Source organism: Microchirus variegatus (assembly GCF_963457635.1).
Source record: "Microchirus variegatus genome assembly, chromosome: 8".
NCBI classification, from domain to species: Eukaryota; Metazoa; Chordata; class Actinopteri; order Pleuronectiformes; family Soleidae; genus Microchirus; species Microchirus variegatus.
Genome location: NC_139809.1, coordinates 26,741,952 through 26,763,476, shown reverse-complemented (window position 1 = coordinate 26,763,476; position 21,525 = coordinate 26,741,952). Strand labels below are relative to the sequence as shown.

At 40.3% G+C, this 21,525-nt stretch overlaps 1 protein-coding gene across 1 annotated transcript in view; it reads left to right on the top strand.

Moving 5' to 3' along the window:
* The first annotated feature begins 4,128 nt into the window (after window positions 1-4,128).
* rassf7a (Ras association domain family member 7a) overlaps window positions 4,129-21,525 on the top strand; it is a 36,170-nt gene continuing 18,773 nt past the window's right edge. The window contains exons 1-2 of the mRNA XM_083893172.1: window positions 4,129-4,211; window positions 8,399-8,512. The gene's annotated coding sequence lies outside the window, so the exon portion shown is untranslated. The remainder of the gene's footprint in view (window positions 4,212-8,398; window positions 8,513-21,525) is intronic.

Here is a 21,525-nt window from a genome sequence, read left to right as displayed (position 1 = left end):
AGGACAAACCTCAGGCTGATTTTGTCCTGAGACGCACTTAAGATGAGCAGTACTGAGGCACCGATGGGCAGTAACTTTTAACACCTTAATACTTCTTTGGGTTATAAAATGCTGAGAGTAGTCATTTGTTTTTGAAGGCGTCACATTGATTTTTTTTTTTTTTTACATGGACATTTATTTCAGGGGGACCTTTGCTTGCCTGATGTGAACACACACACACACACACACACACACACACACACACACACACACACGCCCCGTCATCTATCCCATCTGTTCACAGCAACAGGACATAAATACATGAGTCAAAGTAGTAATAAAGCACAGGGCGTCATCAAATCATAACAGTGCTGCTAATACTCCTTCTTCTTCTCCTATGTGGTTCAGTGACAGCTGTCCACAGGATTGGATTAAGATGTGTACACATGTTAGACATAGGAATGTGCTATCTGTGTGTGTGTGTATACATGTAAGAGCAAACACCCACCCATTAACCATGAGACAGCTCTTATGTAAGGTGTTATTCCTCAGTAGCTCCTGTCATCGTGCATAAACGGACCACCTTCGAAACATCTTCCCAGCACAGCTGCTCCACTTGTGGGATTGTTTCTCTCCCTCACTCCCTGTCAGGTGTTTTCAGCCCCACGCCCATCCTAGTGGTGCTATTACACCTCGGGGGAGAATGGAAAAGAATAAGCGAGGTATTTTGTGGAATGGTGTGTCCACCTACTCTTTCTGAACAGTCCTATAATTACCAGATGTTACAGACCAAGAGTGCTTTTATCTGCTAATCACAGATTAGTAATTGTAATAAATGATGAAAAATGGATTGCCAAACAAGAACAAGAAGACATGGTGTCCTTTAAAGGCCATGCACCTAAACTGTAGAGCTTGAGCAATTTTTTTTTTTTTAAATCATTAAAGCAAAAATACATTTGGTGTTATAGGTCAATAATGATCTTCAGAAGCCAGTATATGATGCCAATAGTTTTTGCTCAATATGTTTTTGTTCCTCTTTCCATCTGATAAAACATGACAGTTTTACAAAAACAAACGACACGTGAATCTGCAAGAACATTTGAAAACAACATGTATATAAATACTGAATATTAAATACATGAAATAGGTCATCAGAGTTTCTGAGAAGAAAAATGAATATGACACATTTGGCAAATTAATATATATTGCTAATTCCTAATGCTAATTCTTAAAAAAATTGCCATTATTGTACCAATCGATTAATCGGCCGAATTCTAAATAGAATACACACTGACAAAACAAACATGTGAAAAGTGTCAGTATTTGCTTTGTGTACAATGAAAACTAATACCAACCGATCTATCCACTTTATCCTCCACCTGAGGGTCACGGGGGGCGCTGGTGCCAATCCCAGCTGACATAGAGCGACAGGCGGGGTACACCCTGGACAGTTCGCCAGTCCATCACAGGGCCACACATATAGAGACAAACAACCATTCCCTCACACTCTCACACCTACGGTCAATTTAGAGTGACCAATTCACCTAATCCCCAAGTCTGCATGTTTTTGGACTGTGGGAGGAAGCCAGAGAACACGGAGAAAACCCACGCACACTCCTTGCAAGAAAGGCCCTTGCTCTAACCCATGTTTTCTTGCTGCAAAAGTGAGAGTGCTAACCACGACACCAACCGAACGTGAATATTTTGGTCCAATACCAACTGATATTTGAGTTGAATTCATGATCAAGTCAGTTGGATCGCAGCGACATTCCTACAAAGACACAACCCAAGGAGTCGAAGACATGGCATGCAGAAGGACAATTGTACAATTGTGTAAGATATGGTTGTTTTAAAGTGCTTTACAAATAAAGTTGGATTGAATATATCAGGGCTTCTCACTCCTCTCAGTCCTGGGGAGCCACTGTCCTCCATGTTTTAGATTTTTCCATGCTCAAACACAACAGATTTGTAAGAAATAATTTTATATCCCATCTGCCAAGGCCACTCGGTTTCCCCGTGTCAATACTATTCTAATAATTGATTTCTAAAGCACTGGAAATTTCATCCAAACCTGTCTTTGACTTTTTTAATTATAGGACTCAGACAACCAGACAAACACGGGCAAAAACACTGGCAAGGCTAATCTTAATATTGACTTAACATAGGTCCCATTTTTTCCCATCCAATACTGTACCTGCAATTATCTGCCGTATGAGTTCAGACAAGCCCAGCAGAAGCTGTTTGTACAGTCCACCTGAGACCACAGGTTCCTGCCGGAAGGAACATTCCATTCACTCCAAGATAACTCATTTTCTGTCGACACCTTCATAATCAAAGACAGACACGCAGTCCTTAATGATATACAAAAGGCACCTTATTTGTAATTACTTCACTACATTAAAGCTCCCTGAACAAAGTGAAATTATCTTCAATCATCTTTATGACATGGAATTATTAGACCAGCGTGAAAAGATAATCATTTTAATGGATATAGCAACTGTTCCTGTGTTTATACATCTCCTGTTATACCAGGGTTGTTGTAGGTAACAGGTACTCTTCCCCTGTAGGAGGAATTCTGTTGCGGTCTTTGTTGTCATGACAATGAAAGTAGGGTAAACACATTAAACACTTCATGGAAAATGTAGATTTAAGTGGTTGGAATTGTGTTTGAAATCTAAGATATCAAATGGAGGTTTTAAAAAAGCGACTTCACGCCACAGAGAAAGGTTATTTCAGCATTTACAACCGTGACTTTCCTCTCTCTCATTGTTTTGCAATGCTGAAATCAATATAGCAGAGCTAATACTGCATTTGCTGCTCATTCTGTTTCAAGGTCATGTGTTCAGTGACTATGAGCAGAGGCTCTGGGGATAACCTGTTCTTCAAAAGAAGAGAAGAAAAGAAATGCATCAGGACTACAATAGACGCCTGTTTTCTGGCCTTCTTTTATTGCGTACATCATCAATTTTTAACAATAGTTTCTTGGCACGAGTTTTAGAAAACGCTCCAGTCTTAACAGAGTCTGTTCAATAACCTATTCCTGCAGAAGAAAGCCACGAACAGCTGTTGTAGGTTTCTGCTTTGTCAGAAACGCCTGTGGTGGGTCAGTGTTTATATTCCTGTGCTCAAAGTCACATGTCATGCCACTCATACATTTTTGATTTTAAAGCAACATTTGGGCCACAAAAACAAAAGTGGCTGGTTGCACATTTCCTTTCCTTTTGTTAAACATAACTACTTGACTCTTTTAGGCAATGAAAATGTTATTACAGACACAATTTCCCCTTTTGATTTAAGCACTTCCTCCTCATCACGCAGTCGCTCACTCACATGCAACAGCATGTATATTTTAAAGGTGGAATGCAATGCATCTGTGCAGTATTCTCAGATGTGTGTTTAGAAGTCGTTACCAATCAATAATAATCTATTGCTGTACTTTATCTGCTGCCATTAGGGGCAGGACAAGCGCATCACGTTAAAAACCAAAAAAGGACATTTTCTGTTTTCTATCACTGAGCTCACCAACATACAGTCTTCATTATTATTGTTTGTATGTTGTCTCCCATGCTTGTATGTGTCATGTTCTATTTCTTTTCATGTACAGCACTTTGTTCCAGCTATGGCTGCTTAAAGCGCTTTATAAATAAAGTTCAGTTGAGTTCATGATTTATTTTAATTTTAAGTTAGGGGAAGCCTGTCTTAGGGCCGTCATGACCTCATGTAACATTATTAACACTGCTTCCTTAATATTTGTTTCAGAACAGGTTTTAATTTTCTGTATGCTTACAAATATGAGTATGCAGATGTTGCACAAATATTAGGATATTTTTGCAATTATCCTAATATCTTTGTGAATCCTTCTTATTTTGTTTGAGTATAATCATGACAAGAATTTTTTTGATATTGTCCCATGCCTTACTACCATCTACCCAAGAGTACCTCCTCATACTTTAGAGTCAGATTCAATCGTTTATCAAAACAGATGAGGACCTAATTCAAAAGAAGTATCTGAGAAACTCTCTTCTATTTTGTTTAAAATCACATAAACTGACTTGAAAACAAAAACATCATATCCTTACGAGCGTTGACACCTTTAATTTGAAAGTGCTGACCGGAAATAGTATTATTGCTATTTCCGGCGTGGGGCTTTCTTGACAAAAGCGGATTTTTGACCAAGTGGACTGTCAGACCAGAGGCTGAAGCCCTCGGTCGTATCGACTAACTAATCTCATGTAAGTTGTTTTAACCTCTTTTCTATAAAACTCTAGTGTAAGTTAACTGTTTTGTACTTTGACGGTGGCTGCAACAGGTGGAATAAAGTGAGCTGTGAGCGCTGCACCTGCACGCTGATGTCAGGCTAACAAAGATGAACACGGATTAAAAAAAAAACTTTCCCCACTCGTTCACATTACTTTCAGATAAAGTTATGGGCTACGTGTCATTGGGTTTAAGTGTCTTGGTTCGTTTGACTACCAGAACTATTTATAGTTGTAGACGAATTTAACCTGAACAGCAAGTAGTTTATCTTGTGCTAGCGTGAACACAACACCGCTAAACTACAGTCAATAACCGTTCGTGTTAGTTGTTAATGACACGAATATCAACGAAAGTGTAGTTCATTGTATTCAAATAATATTCAGAGAGGTCCAGAAAGTTAATATTTTGGTCCACAAAACCACAATGAATTGACTTTTAAATCACTGCAAGATACTTTAGATTTAATGGTGATGTTAAATATGCACAGCAGCGACCACTAGCTGTAAAAATGGTTACTGCAGTCTCAAGTCCGAACAGTGCACAAGGTCTGCCATATTCTCTGAAATATGAAAAACAGAGATGTACTTATACACTGTTAATGCACATACAGTAAAACAAAACTTCCCCATTGCCTGTTTAATTTATTTTTTATTTTTTTTAAACATAGCACCGATTTTAGTGTGTCAGCAACAGCCGGAGAGTGAGAGTGTGTTCACGTATAAACATATATATATATACAGTGAAATGTCTTTTCCACTGAGAGTCATCACATGATAAGAGGAGACACAAAGGTAACAATAACAGACCTTAAAAACATTTTACACGTTTAATATCCACCAACAAAGTGTATCAGAGAAAAAGAGAGCATGAGCAAACCTCAATGAAATTGCGATTGTCTGGAAGAAAAGTATCCACATTGCAGTGTTTATCAACTTCCTCTCTGCTTTTAACCCTGTATATTTCACATTTCTGTCTAATGCATTTCCACTGCAGACCCTAATTTTACTTCTTCTCTGGTCAAGACGTTTGTGTGAGGAGGAATGAGGCTTTTTATGTTAGGAAAGGCTCTCTCTGTGTATATATACTGTATATATATATATTACATGTCTTACATATGTCTTTTTGTTGTCAACATCTCACCAAAATGCTGACTAACCTGATTATTTACAAATTTGCTCATAAAACACCCCAGACAAAATGTTTTGTTTAATGTTTGATTAAACATTAAACATGTACAGAAAGAATGTATGTCAAACAGTTTGTCTACCTTCCAGTTTTTTTCTTGTTTAACCTGAGAGAACATGTATTTTTCTCTTCTTCCTATTCTTAGTTCCCTGTATTTGAATACAGCATTGTTTTCTTCCCTTTTCTTTATCTTTTCTATTTCATGCACTAACCAAACGTGAATTGCTCATCAACAGTTGCGTTTTAAAATACAGAAGTCATTATGTGTATTGTGGTATGCCTTGATTAGTTTCTGGAGTAATCATTGCTGGTTTTTATTGTTAGAAGTTAATGTTCTGTGTGTTCACTACCGAAACAGTATGAGAATGTGGCACAATTTGTCTACTTCTCAGTCTCTCCATTCTCACTGTTCATTATGCAGAACTCGTATGAAGATGATACATAAGGGCAAAATTTAATTTAAACAGCCAAATAGTTCTGATTCTGTGAATGGATATACAGCGCACTTTGTGATGCAGCCGAAATCGATTTAGTATTTCGCCTCCAGTGTTTTCCTTTGATAAATTAGTGGTACACTCTGTTCACAATGCTCAAATAAATTGAAAAGTCAGAGGGGGGAAAGTTTATAGGATTGTTTTTAGTTGCTCTCTCAGCCCCAGCACACTATGAAATGTGGACATGGTGACTCATCTGTCCAGCTGCTCGTCTACCAGCTGAGAATTACACACACCCCCGTTACCAGCGTTCATGTTGCAGACACTAAATCATCGCAGTGCCATCACCGTCCATCGCCCTTTCGATTACTTTGTTGTCTGTTAGGAACTTGTCTGTGATAGTTCCCTATCATTTTAACATGCACTTTTAACATCACGCAAGTGTAAAAATACCCCCAATAGATCTCATAGCAGCAGTTGAGTGGACAAAGCTGTTTGAGATTTGCAAATTCATTGTTTTATAGAACAAAACAAAAAACTGTAATTAATAAATAAACTGGACAATGGACAAATTAAATCTAATAGATAATATTCAGCCCTGTCCTCCGTTTTAAAAAGATCACTACAAACATTAATGCTAATGTGTAGCGTTGTGTTGGAAATAATGTTGCTGGCAAAATAGAGCAGACGAAGGACAAATGAGTGTTTTCACCGGTGTCTTACGTTCCCGCTAATGACGCTCAGAGCTGAAGCTGATAAAAAGAATTAGTTTAGAGTCATTTGATCTGGGAGTGAATTCTAATTAAACACATTAAATGTTCAAACATGTTTTTTGACCAGTGGGAATTGGTTAAGATTTTCTTTTTTTATTACTATTATTATTTGGAATCTTTGAAAATACTGTCCACATCTGTCACTTCTCTTGTTGTGGCTCATCATCTACAGTGCCCTGTCACATTCACACAGTGGAGAGAGGTAATCGAGCCACTTTGTACATGGTAACTGCTTTTCTGAAAATGAGATAGACTGCTGTAGCTGAAGTAGCGTAATTGTCTGGCGCGGAGGCGATGTATTACAAGACGGATGATTGTGTTCAAGTGTAAAGTGCATTGCTGAGAAAGTGATAGGTGTGTGCTTTCAGTCTGGGTATTAAACCTGCTGCCAAACATTCACAGACTGTAGTGTCTTCCATGTTCTGTTGCAGAATTCATGCAGAGAACCTCACTGCTGTTTGCTTTACAGCCCTGGGCAGATGCCAGTGTGCATAGTAAAAACATGATACACTTCACATTGACAGATAGTTTGATATGATTAAAGCATTCATTTGTATTAATAGTTACAATATATTTTTTGCCTTTGCTATAGGATGTAAGGTAAACCTTATTTCTTTATTAACAACACTGTGCAGGTTTGAGATTCTCAAATTGAGACTCTTAAGCCTGAGGCTTGTAGTATGATTTTGGCACAGCAAGATGAATGTGGTATAGATAGTGAAAATGGCCAAATTGTATGTATGCCAATGCATTTTTCAGGGTCTGTGGATGTCATAATGAATAATTTCTGCATGGCTGACTTATGTAGATGATGTAGAGTTCTGGCTTCATTGGTGTCTGCACTCCATTGTGCATGGGGTATATTTTTGGGGTGAATATAAATTGTTTGGAATTAGAATCAGCATCTCATACATCTTAAGCTGCTATAGCCATTTGAAAAACAGTGGGTAGTTCCATTTTGATCATAAAGGACAACTGAAGAACTTGAGGAATCTCTGGGTCTGGGCTGGATCTGTTCAGTACTCCAACATTGTGAAAGATTGTGTGCTTTTAAAATTCACCACTGACTGTGATGTCCTATTATAAGCTTATTCTAACCTTTATATTTACACGTTGATGTAACATGCAACTGGTTGTTGATATTAATAAGTATAATAAGAAAACAAACCAATAGAGCAGCAGGTTATATTGAAGTAAGAAAATTTGAGGGGTCATTTTAGAAATACATTTGCTTATCAACATGGTTATGATGAATAAATAAGCAATGATAATTCTATGGTTGGGGTTATGAGGACGCTCAGGTGGAGATGGAACTGTATGTAAATTATAGGAATGATACAAACGGATCAGTTTTTTCTTCTACAACTCAGTTCAAAATTCCAGCCTCTGTCTATTTCAATTCTACTCCTTTTCCCTCCTTTCTGTTTCTCACTGTGTACTTACTTGCCCTCAGCCTTCAGGCCCAACACCCCCCACACCCCCCACGCTGAACCTTGTTTTTTTTTTCCCCTCTCACTCTAGTCAGTGCACAGGGAGTGGTGTTTGAGCAGTCATGTGACTTTTTGTCTGAACACAATTGCCGGTGTTTGCCATTGGCCGATTGTCTTTGAAAGAGCGTTGGTTTCCCGGGTGATGGGGAATGGCGGCACCACTTCACTTTTCTCTTCAGCTACAGAACACCACCCCGCCACCTCCCCTTCTCGCCCGGGCCAACCCTCCCCTTTGGCATTGCTCTGAGTCTGTCTCACTCAGTCGCTGTCTCTTCCACAGGCTGTGGTGGATCAGGTAGCCCAGTGAACAGGAGACAGGATTGTCTCACTCTTCCTCCATTACGCCGCCCTCTTTTACATCAGGCAACCACAGATACCTTTTTGACTGCAACAGGTGAGTAACACAAAATGTTTTAATGTCAGTGTTCACTTTTGTTTTTTTTTTAACTTTCATTCACCACATTGCTTAACTTGTTTTTGATCCTACAAACGTCATCTTAGCTCTGTCATTGATTAATGACTAATTGTTTAATTTAAACCCAAGTGAGTCACTGTTTATTTGATAGAGGCTAATATCCGGTGTATTAGTCACTATGATAACGTCATTTGACATGTTTATAAAAATGCTGGATATGCACTTAGACAATAAGTTAGGCTTATTATGATCCAGCTTTTACTTTTCAGTATTATGACCATGTACTTTGCTGTGTATTAATTTAAGTGTGTGTCTTTGTCTGAGACATATTTGTTATGGTGTCCAATCATAACAACAGGGCTATCTGTGTTTGAAACCATGCAAGGATAACACAGACAAAACATGAAGTTATTATTCTGCTGTAATGAGAGCAGTCCAGTAGGCTTAGTTCTTATGCTCCATGAAAGATTCAACAGCTGTGTGCGCTCTCTGCTCTGCTGGTCTCGTCATGGCTCAAACACAATATGGGTTGTGTTTGGGAAGCGAACCACTCTTTTCGGATTTTCTGGCATGGTCACTGTCCTGAAGTGCGCCCTGAGCCCCCCTTCTTGGGCTGCACCAACCAGGTGGTTATGTCTGTGTTTGGTTACCATGGTAATGCTGAAAACTGGCTCCCTGCCCCCCCCCTTCCTCAAATGCACTCTATCTGATGACCTGGAGGATCCTTTGCGCATACACACTCACCTTGCTTACACAAACACACACTAGCATCTGTTTGCTGACACTTGACCCCTCACATAGAGAAGGGATGGATCAAAGAATTGTTTGCAAGAAGTAGAAATAAATTGAACTAGAGAAAGCTCTCTCCCAACCCCCCCCCCAAAAAATATGTTTTTTTTTAAACAAACAATTAAAATAATTATTTCCTTGTGTCATAACCTGCATCCCCAGGTAATTATTTGCCTTAATTAATGGCAAATGTTAATTATTTAACTAAGTTAAGTTATGCTGCTCACAGACAAACAAATGGACAAATATGGCCCAAAACAACGATGTTATTGTATGTGTTGAACTGGTTAGGTTCACATATATTTGTTGCTTATAAAATAATGTAAAAAACACAAATGCAAATCCATGTTAGCCTGCCCCCAGGCTGCAGACTTTTCTCTCCCTGTCAAACAATTAATGTCTGACTGTTGACCTTAGACCACCTTAGGCAGGTGAACCTTGTTTGTAAGTGGCTATGGTCCAGTGCTGTTTAACATCTTTCATCCTGACGTAAATCAGCATGCCTCTTAAGTCATGGACAAGACAAAGTTTCTGAAGTTTGCTTTTAGTATCAGTCAGCAATAATCTTACATCCAATGTTCTTGCTAGGTGGGCCTTCCGTGGAGGGAATATTTTTCTAGCACATCCCACAGATACTCGGTCAGATTGAGATCTGTTCCGTTTGCAAGCCAAGTGGACACTTTGAACATTTTGTTCGGTTTCTCAAACCTTTGATCATACTTTGCAGTGTAGCAGGATGCTTAATCCACTGCCATCAGAGTGATGCCACTGTAATCAAGGTGTATACTTGACTTGACTACTGACTACTTGCTTTGCTTCATGGCCCAGTTTTTTGACACTGGGTATGTCCATTCCATTCTAGAGCCTTCAGGGGTTTAGATAGGTCAGCATATGCACTTTGTCCAGTCTACAGCAACACATCTCCATACGCTGCAAGCTGTGACGCATTTTGTGTTCCATAATTTTTCTGTGTGCCTATACACCATACTGGACTGCCGTCACTCTACATGCATCAGTGAGCCTTGGGCTTCCATAATGCTTGAGCCGGTTCACTGCTTGTGTCCTTTGGTAGGTACTAATCATGGTTTATAAGACCTGCTATTTTGAAAAGCTCTGACCAGTTGTTAAGCCATCTTAATTTAACCCTTGTCAAAGTTGCACAGATTTCTATGGCTTGCCACTCTTTCCGTCAACCTGAAGAACTGAACTGATGGTTGACTCTGACCTCTGATGCTTTAGATGATCAATGTAATTCAACATGTTGCATCATCATTCACCATCTTAAGTGTAGAGAAGGTTTGATTTAAGGCTTCATGTTTGTTTTCTATGGAAATTAAAACATTTTGTGACTATGGTGTTCTAGACGTATCAGTTGCTTGTCGGAAATTGAGTGTTGGAAGAATCATTATGTGAGGCGGAAGCAGGGCTGGAGTGGGTGTCATTGATCCATACTCTAGCATTGTCTAGCTGATGTAACCAGGACGAAACTAGTGCTGAGGCCTTGTTGTTGCTTCTGTAGGTCTACCATGATGTCACTGCTGCTGACCCGACAGTCCTGACATTCCTGCTGATAGGGCTTTACTCTGACATTAAGGAGAATAATGTGGGAGATATGTGGGAGAGATACACATATGCACACATATGGTCTTTGTCTAAACCCAAATTAGTAATCTGGTATATCCACCCACTTACCCACCCCCCGTCACACACGCACGCACAATGTCATTAATTCAGTGCCATGTGCATGGCTACTCCAGTACACACTCAAACCCCCTACCATCCGCATAAAGATTGAGATGGCAGTCTCATCAGCCTTTTTAAAATTCAACAGTTCTTTAAGTGTCTACTTGAGATCTGGTAAATCAGTTGTGCCCATGTCCTCTGCTTCAAGATGCAGTAGACAGGAGTGCTGGAAAAACAAGTCGTCGTCGTCATGTCTTATCTGCAGGTTATTAAAATACTCTGGTTTTGTTATTGTCCTGAGCTTCTATAATATAATGAGCATCAACAAACACTCTCTTATTCAACAGATGCCCAGAGGCAACTTGTCTGTCTTGGAAACTCTCCGCCTATGCCTGTTTTGTTGACTTTATTTTTCAGACGCATGTTAAATCAAGTTAATTGTCTGACTTTCATTTAGACGAAGTGTAGGCAGGTGTTACTGGGATAGCAATCATGCTCAGTGGGTGTGCTGGAACAGCCTATACGAATGCCCATTCCCTGTCTGAACTGACATGTGATTGGTCAGTCTTTCATTGCATGAATTGCCTTGTGACATTTAGTTGTGAGTAGGGGTGAGCGATATGACGATACTAGATTGTGAAAGGTTTGGTGTTGACGATCTGCCAAAGCAGATGGAATCATCTATAGGACACATTCTATCCATTGCTGTTCAATGCTCTTGTATGGAAGCATCAGTTTTTTTTCCATCAGCCAAATTACACTGTTTGTTGGTCCCTAAAAAGAACTGATGGAGTTCTTTTATGTTATATGGAATATGCTTTTCGGCACAAACACAAACAGTTATTTGCAAAGCGCTGACGTCAATGGAGCTGTTTGTACGACAGATTTTTGCCGCTCAGAATCCTGAGGTGTTGTTGTCTCTCTGTGCAAGGGGCGGGGCTAACTCACACAGAGATACAGACTGGTCACAGTGGAGAAAGTTAAATGTTCATAAGCTGATAATATGATGATAATCTTTGCCTGAAGTGTAACAAGACTTGTGCTTGTGTTAGATTTCCTGCTTAGATTATAGACCGTGGTCAGAAAGGGAAATATTTCCTCCATGACAGAAACTGCAGCTGCTTCGGGCTGACACTCTTACTCCTAAAGGCACAATGACACTCTGATGCGTAAAAGTGTACCTTCAAAATGAAAATATATTTTTCTGAGTTTTTACAATCATGTTAGGTTGATGCACACAGTGTAAGACAAGCAGGGAGAGGCACGTGTGGTAATATTTTCGTGACTGGAGCCATGTGCGTGAAGTTAGAGCCAGTCAAATGAGAACATTATGACAGAAAATCCTAATGGAACCTCAAACGGCAGTGTTACCAAAGAAGACTGGGTTTGTTTGCCAGCAATTCAACCTATTTTGAGCTCTACAAAAAAAAGACACATCATAAAGGTAGATTCTGTTATTTAATGAACTGATCAAATAATTTATCTGTTCTCCTGTAAAACCTGTAAGTATTAAGATTGTATTTAATATATACCCGTTTTATTTATCTAAATTCATTTGCAGAACGTGTGCTACATTCCTCACTTTACATTAAATTTCAGAGTAAATGGGAACCTTTAAGCTTAAGAGAAATATTGATGTGTTTATATCGTGAAATATCAAATGATATTAAAAAGTATATTGTGGTAAGATGTTTTTCCATTTTGCCAAGCTCTACTTTGAGCATACATTTCTGCTTGTGTCTTTGTGTGCTTTTAGAGCATGATTGTAGCCGCAAAAGGTTTTCTTAGTATAACACTTCTGCTGTTTTCCTTTGATCCAGTAAAGCCACAGAGAGAAGGAGATGACAGGCCTAGTGCAGTGAAAGCTTTTAAATGCTGTTGTTCATGCAGGTGTTAGGGTTGTTTTTCTTTCCACCAGACTCTCAGTGTAATAGAATGCATTGCAAACATTTTTTTTTTTTTTTAATAATTGGACAAAGGAGGGTGAGGGTTACATCCTACTTCTACGAGGAAGACAAAATTGAAAAGCACGGAGACTTGACTAGACAAACATCTGTAAGACAACATTGTTAGACAAACAAATTGAAGCCTGAGGCACTGCCTGTAAAAATGAGTACACGCATCGCCTGGACGCCAGTAAGTGTCACCAGGAGGCATTTCCCTTGCTCTGTGTGGGGCTTACAAAGCTTTTGTTCACCTCTGACACCTGACCTGCACCCACCTCATACCTCCCTACTTACTTGCTAACCTATATTCCTGTCCATTGACTGCCCCCCCACAGCCATGCCCCCTCTTGAGGGCTCCTGATGCTTGTATGGAGGGAAGACGCTCGATGGAACACCTTGGAAAGGTGAAAACTTTATTTTTCCTCTTTCTGTCACAGAGGAAATGATATGGTTAAACAAGGTATCCATGGTCACTACCAACATACCTTACACCTGAGTGATTAGGAAAAGTTTATGGACTTTACAACAGTCGCATCTTTTTTTTCCTGTACTAATCTGGGCTGGGTGTAACCTATATCCATTAACTGATAGGAGAGCCAAACTGCAGAGTGTGACACAAATGGTACAGCTTTATCTCAAGAGACACAGAGTGAGTATATATCTAGAGGCAGGATACAAAACAAACTTGCTTAGCTAGAGGGCACGAAGGTGACATTTTAAAACTCTGGTTAGATATTTTCAACAGTACCACCTGAAAGCAAAAGAGGATGTAGCTAACAACGCTCAATTTGAATTGACTTCTATATAATGCTGGTCATGTTCGGTAGCATTTCCAAAAAGCCATGTAATAGCTAGCAGTGTGTATTTTTTAAATAAGTGCTGAGCCAGTCTGGATTTGTTTTGAATTTAATGGGGGGAAAGATATGGTAAAGGTTACACTATGTCATAGTGTGGCCTTTCTCTACCATATCTTAATCTGCTAAAAGCCAACTAAGATTATTTGCTTGTTCTTTGTTAGTCCAACCTGAAAATAATCTTCTGAGAGAAAGCAATTAGGCTGCCTGTATTTTTCTCCTGGCTGCTTTTCTATCCTGTTTTTGGAGTAACACAACATTTGTTTACCAGCACCCTGCATGTTGATCCAGTTCAAAGTCGCTTCCTGTCATTTTCACTTTGTACTCTCCTGTCTCCTCTTTGTCCTCACTTCTGTGCATTTTCAACTCAGCCGCTGTTATTTGAGAATGATATAGTGACAGGCATTTGCTTCCAAAACATGAATCACCTTCTGAGCCACGTTTCTGGGAAGAAAACAAAAGGCTTTGTCTGTTCTTGGTGTGGGATGTGCTATATTTATGTCTCAGCAGTGCAATTACCTTCACTGGCAAAAGCTATCTCCACTGTCGTAATGATACACAAGGCAGAGCTACACTACTGGAGCAACAGCACTTGCCTGACCATAATAAGATAGCAATACTATACTTAGGCATGTTTGGCAGAAACAGGGCATTACTACCTTCCATCGCTTGCCATGAGAATGAAAACCAATGTCAACAAAAGTTCAGGATTTTGTAAGTTGTTTTGACCTCTGAAAATAGAGTTCCAGACCACTGACCTCTTAGGCTTCAGTCCTGACCAACCTGTTGTCCACCTGTTGAAAGCTGTTTTTAGTGGAAGGCTGAATAAACAGGGTGAGAAGAAGGGGCAGACGAAGATTTGATGAGACAAGCCATAGTAGCAACAGCGTGCTATTCATTGTTGGTGAATAATGGCTAACAAAGACGCCATCAGCATGTGTTACCCTCTCTCTGCTACTCTCCACAGAACCCATTTAACTGTTGCCAGACCCAACCAGTCTATTCCTTAGCATGAGAGTTATCCTCTTGTCTTCTTGGGGCTCTGTTATGGTTGTCTAGCCACACTTTGGACAGATAAATACCTACCATCAGCTGTTGAATATTAACTAATTATTAGCTGGCGATAGAAAGTAGTTATGTAGCTGCACAGACAATGGACCTGAGTGCATTTAAACAGTTCTGCAATAAGTAAAATTGGTAAATGCCCGTTTGTTTGTCTTTTAGCTTCTTTGCTGAATGCTGAGGACGGGTTGGAGGAGGAGGGGGTAATGGGATTGCAAGAATGTTTGAGTCACACAGAGAAAGAGGGGATGATATGTGGGGGTTTGACAGGGGAGGATGGACGACGGAGGCACAGCAGTGGGAGGTGCCCTCAGGAATGCCTGGAAGGTGTCAGGGAGGTCTGGAAGGCTCTGGACTGATAATCCTCCACATCACATTATGATACCCTCACTCACCACTGGACCACTTGGCCTGTGGACCAGAGTTCTACCAGCCACCTTGTATACTTTCTATGTCCTGACAGACAAAGATAAAAATTGCTTTCTCCATAAATTCATAATCACAGAGGCCTAGTATTGCAACACTTCATGTGGGCCTTCAAATGAACGTGCTTCAAATGAAACTGTAAAGTATTTGCAGATAACACTGATAAACAAAACAGGTAGTTTCTGGTTATCAACCTAGTTTCTTCTGCGGGAAAAAATGGTCAAACATTCACAATATATTGCTATGCATTCTTTTTGACGTATAAAAACTACAGTTTGAGATGATGTTTTTAATGATTTACCTTCAACACACTTTTGACATGGTATTTCATCTGCAATTTTTATCTTGTTTAACAACTTGTGCAACAGAAACTTTCACAGGCCCCAGGTCATCTGTTTTGTGATAGCCTGCAATAAGGACGAATTGCCGCCTGTTAACCTTTACCTGTTAACCTTTACCTGTTAATATTCACCACTTCATGCACAACTGAAGGGTAATACTGTCAGGATCTTTGAATTGTACTTAACTTCCCTGCACAACCTTTTCTCACTGTGGCCTCTGGTCTCAGGATCCCCCCTCCCCCCCTTTTCCTAGAGTGTGGTTTAAGTGATTTGTCTGACAGCACAGCTCTTACATGTGCCAAAAGCTTTGCTTGATGGACCGATCAGTGAAACAGTTCACATCGATGTGAACTGACTCTCTATGGGATGTGGTGACTCAACTCCGCTGAATGCCACAGCATTCATCATTGTGGGGTTTTGTTTGCATGATTTCATTCATCAAATTAATGTAATTAGTCGAAGGCATCTATTTTTGGACGATCTGCACTATACAGTGTGATCACTGGTTATTAGACACTGTAACTCCATGTCATCATTTGTGCATGAATCTATAATATGATGTTGAATTAAAACAAAGTAAACCTAGAGGGGAAGAAAGTATTGTCACATGAATTCCATGACTTCTGTGGTTTTTCGGAGTAGGAAGTAAAATGTCATTTAAAATAAAATATTTTGTAAAGCAGGGCCCACGGTTGGTGTAGTGGTTAGCACTCTTGCCTTTGCAGCAAGAAGACCCGGGTTCCTGGGTTCGAGCCCCGTTTGGAACAACTTCGGAACAAGGGCCTTTCTGCAAGGAGTTTGCATGTTCTCCCCGTGTGTGCGTGGGTTTTCTCCGGGTTCTCCGGCTTCCTCCCACAGTCCAAAAACATGCGATATGGGGATTAGGTGAATTGGTCACTCTAAATTAACCGTAGGTGTGAGTGTGTGAGTGAATGGTTGTTTGTCTCTATGTGGCCCTGTGATGGACTGGCGAACTGTCCAGGGTGTACCCCGCCTATCGCCCAATGTCTGCTGAGATAGGCACAGCACCCCCCGTGACCCTCTGGTGGAGGAAAAAGCGGTAGATAATGGATGGATGGATGGATTTTGTAAAGCAGGTTTTCCGCTTTCTTCCCCGGAGGAAGAAAAAAATAAAAATTTTTGTAACGTGCATGCCTTACTCAAAAAAAATCCAAAATGATGTTGCCAGTATTAACCAGGAAGAGTTTTTTTTTTAATAACAAATAAGAATAAGAACCTAACTTAGCTGATTTTCTGATATATTTGTACTTGTTTTAATGTGTGCATATTAACAATACAAGTGTACAACACAAATTGTAGACGTAGTGATTCCATACATTAAATTAACGCTGGCATTTGTTATTTAAATTTATTTGAAATTTAGTATCCTTACATTATAAGATGTTAGGATGTCATTAGTAACAATAGTCAGGCTTCCACTTTACATTTAGGAAAGTCAGTATCAAGTCTCAGTATCATGTCTCATCTTTTAAATTTCAGGTTGGTGGGGGATGGTCAAGGAGAATGACATGACGTCTATTGATGGTTTAAATGTAAGCTTGAGGGAGGGTGGGGTCTGACTCATGTTGAGTGGCTGCTGTAGGTCACACAAGTTTTGTTCTGTTTGCGTTTTATATGTTCGAGGGGGAAGCGGAGACAGAGACATTGTTTTAGTTTTCTTTTATTTTTCTGTGTGTTTCTCTTTTAGCCAGAGTTATAATTTGGGTCACTGCCATCTCATCTTTTATGCTGGGCGTTGTCCAGGTCAGAAACACACACACACACACACTTTGTTATAATATTTCTTCTGGGACTTCTGTCTTTATCTTATAACCAAAACCACCTCCTTTAAACCTCCCAACCTTTACCACTGACTCAAAATATTTTTTCCCAATTAGGGACACATTTTTTGTCCCCAGTTGGACAATAACATCCACATTAGACTGGCACTGAAATTTTACCTCAAAGGTTGCCTATGACGGATATCACACACCCACACAAACACATACACACTGTAATTGCACCTGGTGTGCTGGACTATGACCTCATTCCAGGAAAAGGAAGAGAACATCACCTGATGCGCTCATTTGTGTAATCAGCTGTTCATGTGACTGCAGGCCAGAGGCAAGATGGCTTATGCCTCAGGTTATACATTGTACAAATAGTAAAGACTCTTGTGTAAATACATGTGCATGCAAAGAGATTTTAGGGTATTTCGCTCCTACCGCTGTGTTTTCTTACATGCACTCCTTTGTGTCATTGGACAAAAGTAGAATAGATGAAGAAAAAGTGAGTAAATTGATATGGCGAAAGAACGACAAAGCTGAAAGCATGCTTTCAGCTACCTGGCAAGGGGGAGGTACCTGATCTGTCAGCATAGTGAGAAAGGGTGGGGAGGTAGAGCGAGAGAGAGAGTAGTGACAGGGAGGGTGTGTTTCTGTGTGGGTGAAAGACACCGAGAGGAGGAGGGGTATAGAGAGAGACAGAGAGAGACGGAGAGAGGGAGCCAGCAGTCTCTCAGATCTTGGCAGTGGTGAAGACACCCAGGAGAAGTGCGTTTACAAGGCATCAAGGAGAGAAAACGGCAAGATAGAACAGAGCCGAAGTCACGTCATCGTTTGAATCTCCTCCCGCAACCACATCAGACTGCCCGTGACCTCGGCTGGACTTACACACTCCTCATTGACACACACACACACACACACAGACGTAAGTGACTTGCTGCCTCGCACACCAGCTGAACAACCGGCTCTGCTGCTCTGTCAGACGTCAGGACTTCCATGAGCGAGGAACAGAGACGGAGAGCATAAAAACAGATATATAGGAAATTGAAAGTCACTGAAGAGAACGAGAAGGAAAAGATCCTCTCACTTGGTGAGTGCATGAGCTTCTTTCAGAGACTGATTGAATGTGACTTTGCCGAGTTCACTGTCGGGACGTCGCTTTGAAGTTGGATCTGTTTGTTGCTTATCTGTTTGTTCCAGTTTGCACATAACGAGAGCTATTATGATTAATAATAAGTGTGAGCTTATGTTTGTGTTTTGAGTGTCGGAGACACAAAAGCAGTCTTGCGTTTTGTCTTCAGGGTGAGTTGTGTCTTCACATGTACCTGTTGACACTAGACCCGACACCCAAGTATTCCTTGATGAGGGAAAAAAATGACTCAAACCTGTTTGGTTAAACTTCACTCTCGGGGCATATGTTTGTTTTTTTGGTGTACTTGTTTGTGTGTGTGTTTTTGTGTGTGTGTGTGTGCGTTTTTAAATGCTCTCTGTGTGTGACTCAGACTGAGCTACATGCGCATTTTTGTTTGTGAAATCATTTACAGAGTTAGAAGGACTGTGTGAGCCGAGTGCAGTCTCTCTCTTACACAGCTCTCCTGTCACTTTGGCTGCTCGTTTTTACCACTCTAGGATTTAAGATTCATTTATGGAGGGCATGGGTAGAGTTCAGCTCATTCACTACGTGCTCTTGCTGCTTTTTACTGTTAACGTGCCGCACATCTCAAAACGCACCAAACCTCTCTTAGACTGTTCAAACACCGACTCATCATTATGCGAGGCTGGCATCTTATTTAACATTTCTCAGCATGGCATGTGTCAAGAGAGTGGACCTCGGGGCTCATTAGCTTGCTGTATTTGTTGTCCAATCAGGGCCATTGATTGGAACACCCCCACTCCACTCTCCCTATGGGAGGTGATTCTTTTTTTCCTCCTGACCAACAGTTATACCTCCAGTGTTATCTCTGTTTGTGTGTTGCACAACTTGATTCCACAGTGATAATGTCAGCATAATAGATGGTTGCAAGGGGACGAACCAAACCACCGACTTTGACGCTAGCATATGTCATAGCTTTTTAAAGTTGTGTAGCTTTATTTGTATATGTTGTACAACTTTATTTTACGTTGCTTATTTTTAAGTGATAACTGATTTAATTCATTATCGATGTACGTTTCTTCAGTTGCAACTTAACAAAGGTTCAATATATATCGATATAATGCATGTATACACTTTAAATGTTTTACCTTTAAACCACAGTAAACTGGTTCTGTCAACTTTCAACTCAAAAGCAAAAGTCTTTTATTATTTGACATTGATCATGATAATTGATATCGATTTGATAGTGATTCTTTCCATAACCTTTATATTCAACAAGTAAAATGTAGGAACTTTACTGTGCTTGGTGTAAAGAAAGGAGATGAGCTGCAAAATGCCCCCTTCTTTTTAAGTACCATGGGTGCTCTATCTTCAGTGAAAACCACATAGCAGGATAATGATGTGGTTGCGGGCAGTCACACTGCACTATTAAACTTTGAACCTTCTTTGCAGCCTTTTTGTAGTTTTCACTTTTTTTTTCTCTTCTCCCTCACTCCTAAGACATTTCTTATTTTCTGTCACATGAATGAGTCTGTTTAGCATGGAGCGAGCCGTGTGTCCTCTGAGATTCATCGTGCCTTGTTCTCCACATAGATATACACCACCACCACCACCACCCTCCCCCTTCTCATCCGTCTGTCCATCCGTTTGCATGCTGTCGGTGTGTCTGTTTGTCAAAAACAGCTTGCATGACAGGGAGAAAAAAGTCCACCCATGCACAGCAAGATCTCTCTTGGGATTCATGATGGGAATTTTGAAAGTAATTTTTCATACGTTGATGACTTAATTTCTTGCAGTCCTTATCAGGAGTGTTTCCTCAACTCCTGCAGATGTACTCAGAGCCAGGGGTAATTGAAAATGCCAAAACAGCATGTCAGTGAAATAATATGTTTGCATGTTTCGGGTTGTGTCTATTTCTGGGAAGGTGGTTTTGGACCATTTTCTTGCCCTGTCTTTCTCGCCTGCCCCTCTGTAACAGTCTTTCCTTCCTATGTGTTGCTTCCTCTACTTCTCCGTTATATACGTGCGTCCTTCCCCTGCCTGTGCAATGTGACGGAAGGTAGTGCTCAGCACTGCTCATGTCAGATCCATTAGGGATGAAAGCACACTGCAGTGATAAAAGATTGATCCAGTCTTCCTTGCATCACATTCACATCCTTCACACCCTGCTCCCTCACTTTGCCTCATACCCCTATTTCCAATCTAAAGTCAACCCAGTTTCCAATTTATCAAATCATCTGTACGACTTTAAATAAATCATCTCCACCAAGTTTGCTCGAGCAAACTTTTCCCTCACATTAATCTGTAATGGGAACTTTCTGTGTTTCTTGTACGAGTTGCTTTATTCAACTTCTTGGTGGCACAAAGGAAGTATCCTTCCTATGAAAGGCCAGGTTAGGTTTGAAAGAATAGCTTTCTTCCTCCATCTCTCTTCAGGTGTTTTTGTAGCAGGAAGGGTAATGTGTTCTTGGCTAGCAGAACCAGTAACAGACTGGCATCCAGCCCAGCATACGCCGAGCTTACTTTACCTGTTGTATCTGCGGAGACAAAGACAAACACTGTAGACCTGTAGTTTGTCAGCTGGAAGGCTATAATTACTGAGAGGAAGAAGGGGATTTGGAGAAGGAATTTTTTCTGTGGATTTGCTTTTATTATCTTAAGACAAGCAAGCACATTTTTGCACATCAAGTTCTGCGCTGATCAAAAACGAGTGCATACCTTTTGAATCCAGCTGGCAGTTTGAGAAACATTAACCTTTAGGGAATGTCTTGTTGCCAACTGTTTGGCTTTCTCTGAATCTCTTTTTATTTATCCTACATGTGCAGGTCATACTCCTGCAGAATGTCCTCACAGGGTTTTGTCCATGTTCTGAAGTGAGTCTTACGTCCACATAAGTGAATGTAGTCATATCCTGTTGGGGTGAACTTCCTGTAGCCTTCATAGGTGTTTGCGCTGTCATGTCATCAAACCAGTGGCTTCTCATTTCCTGTCTTACTGTAATTTAAAGCATTCAC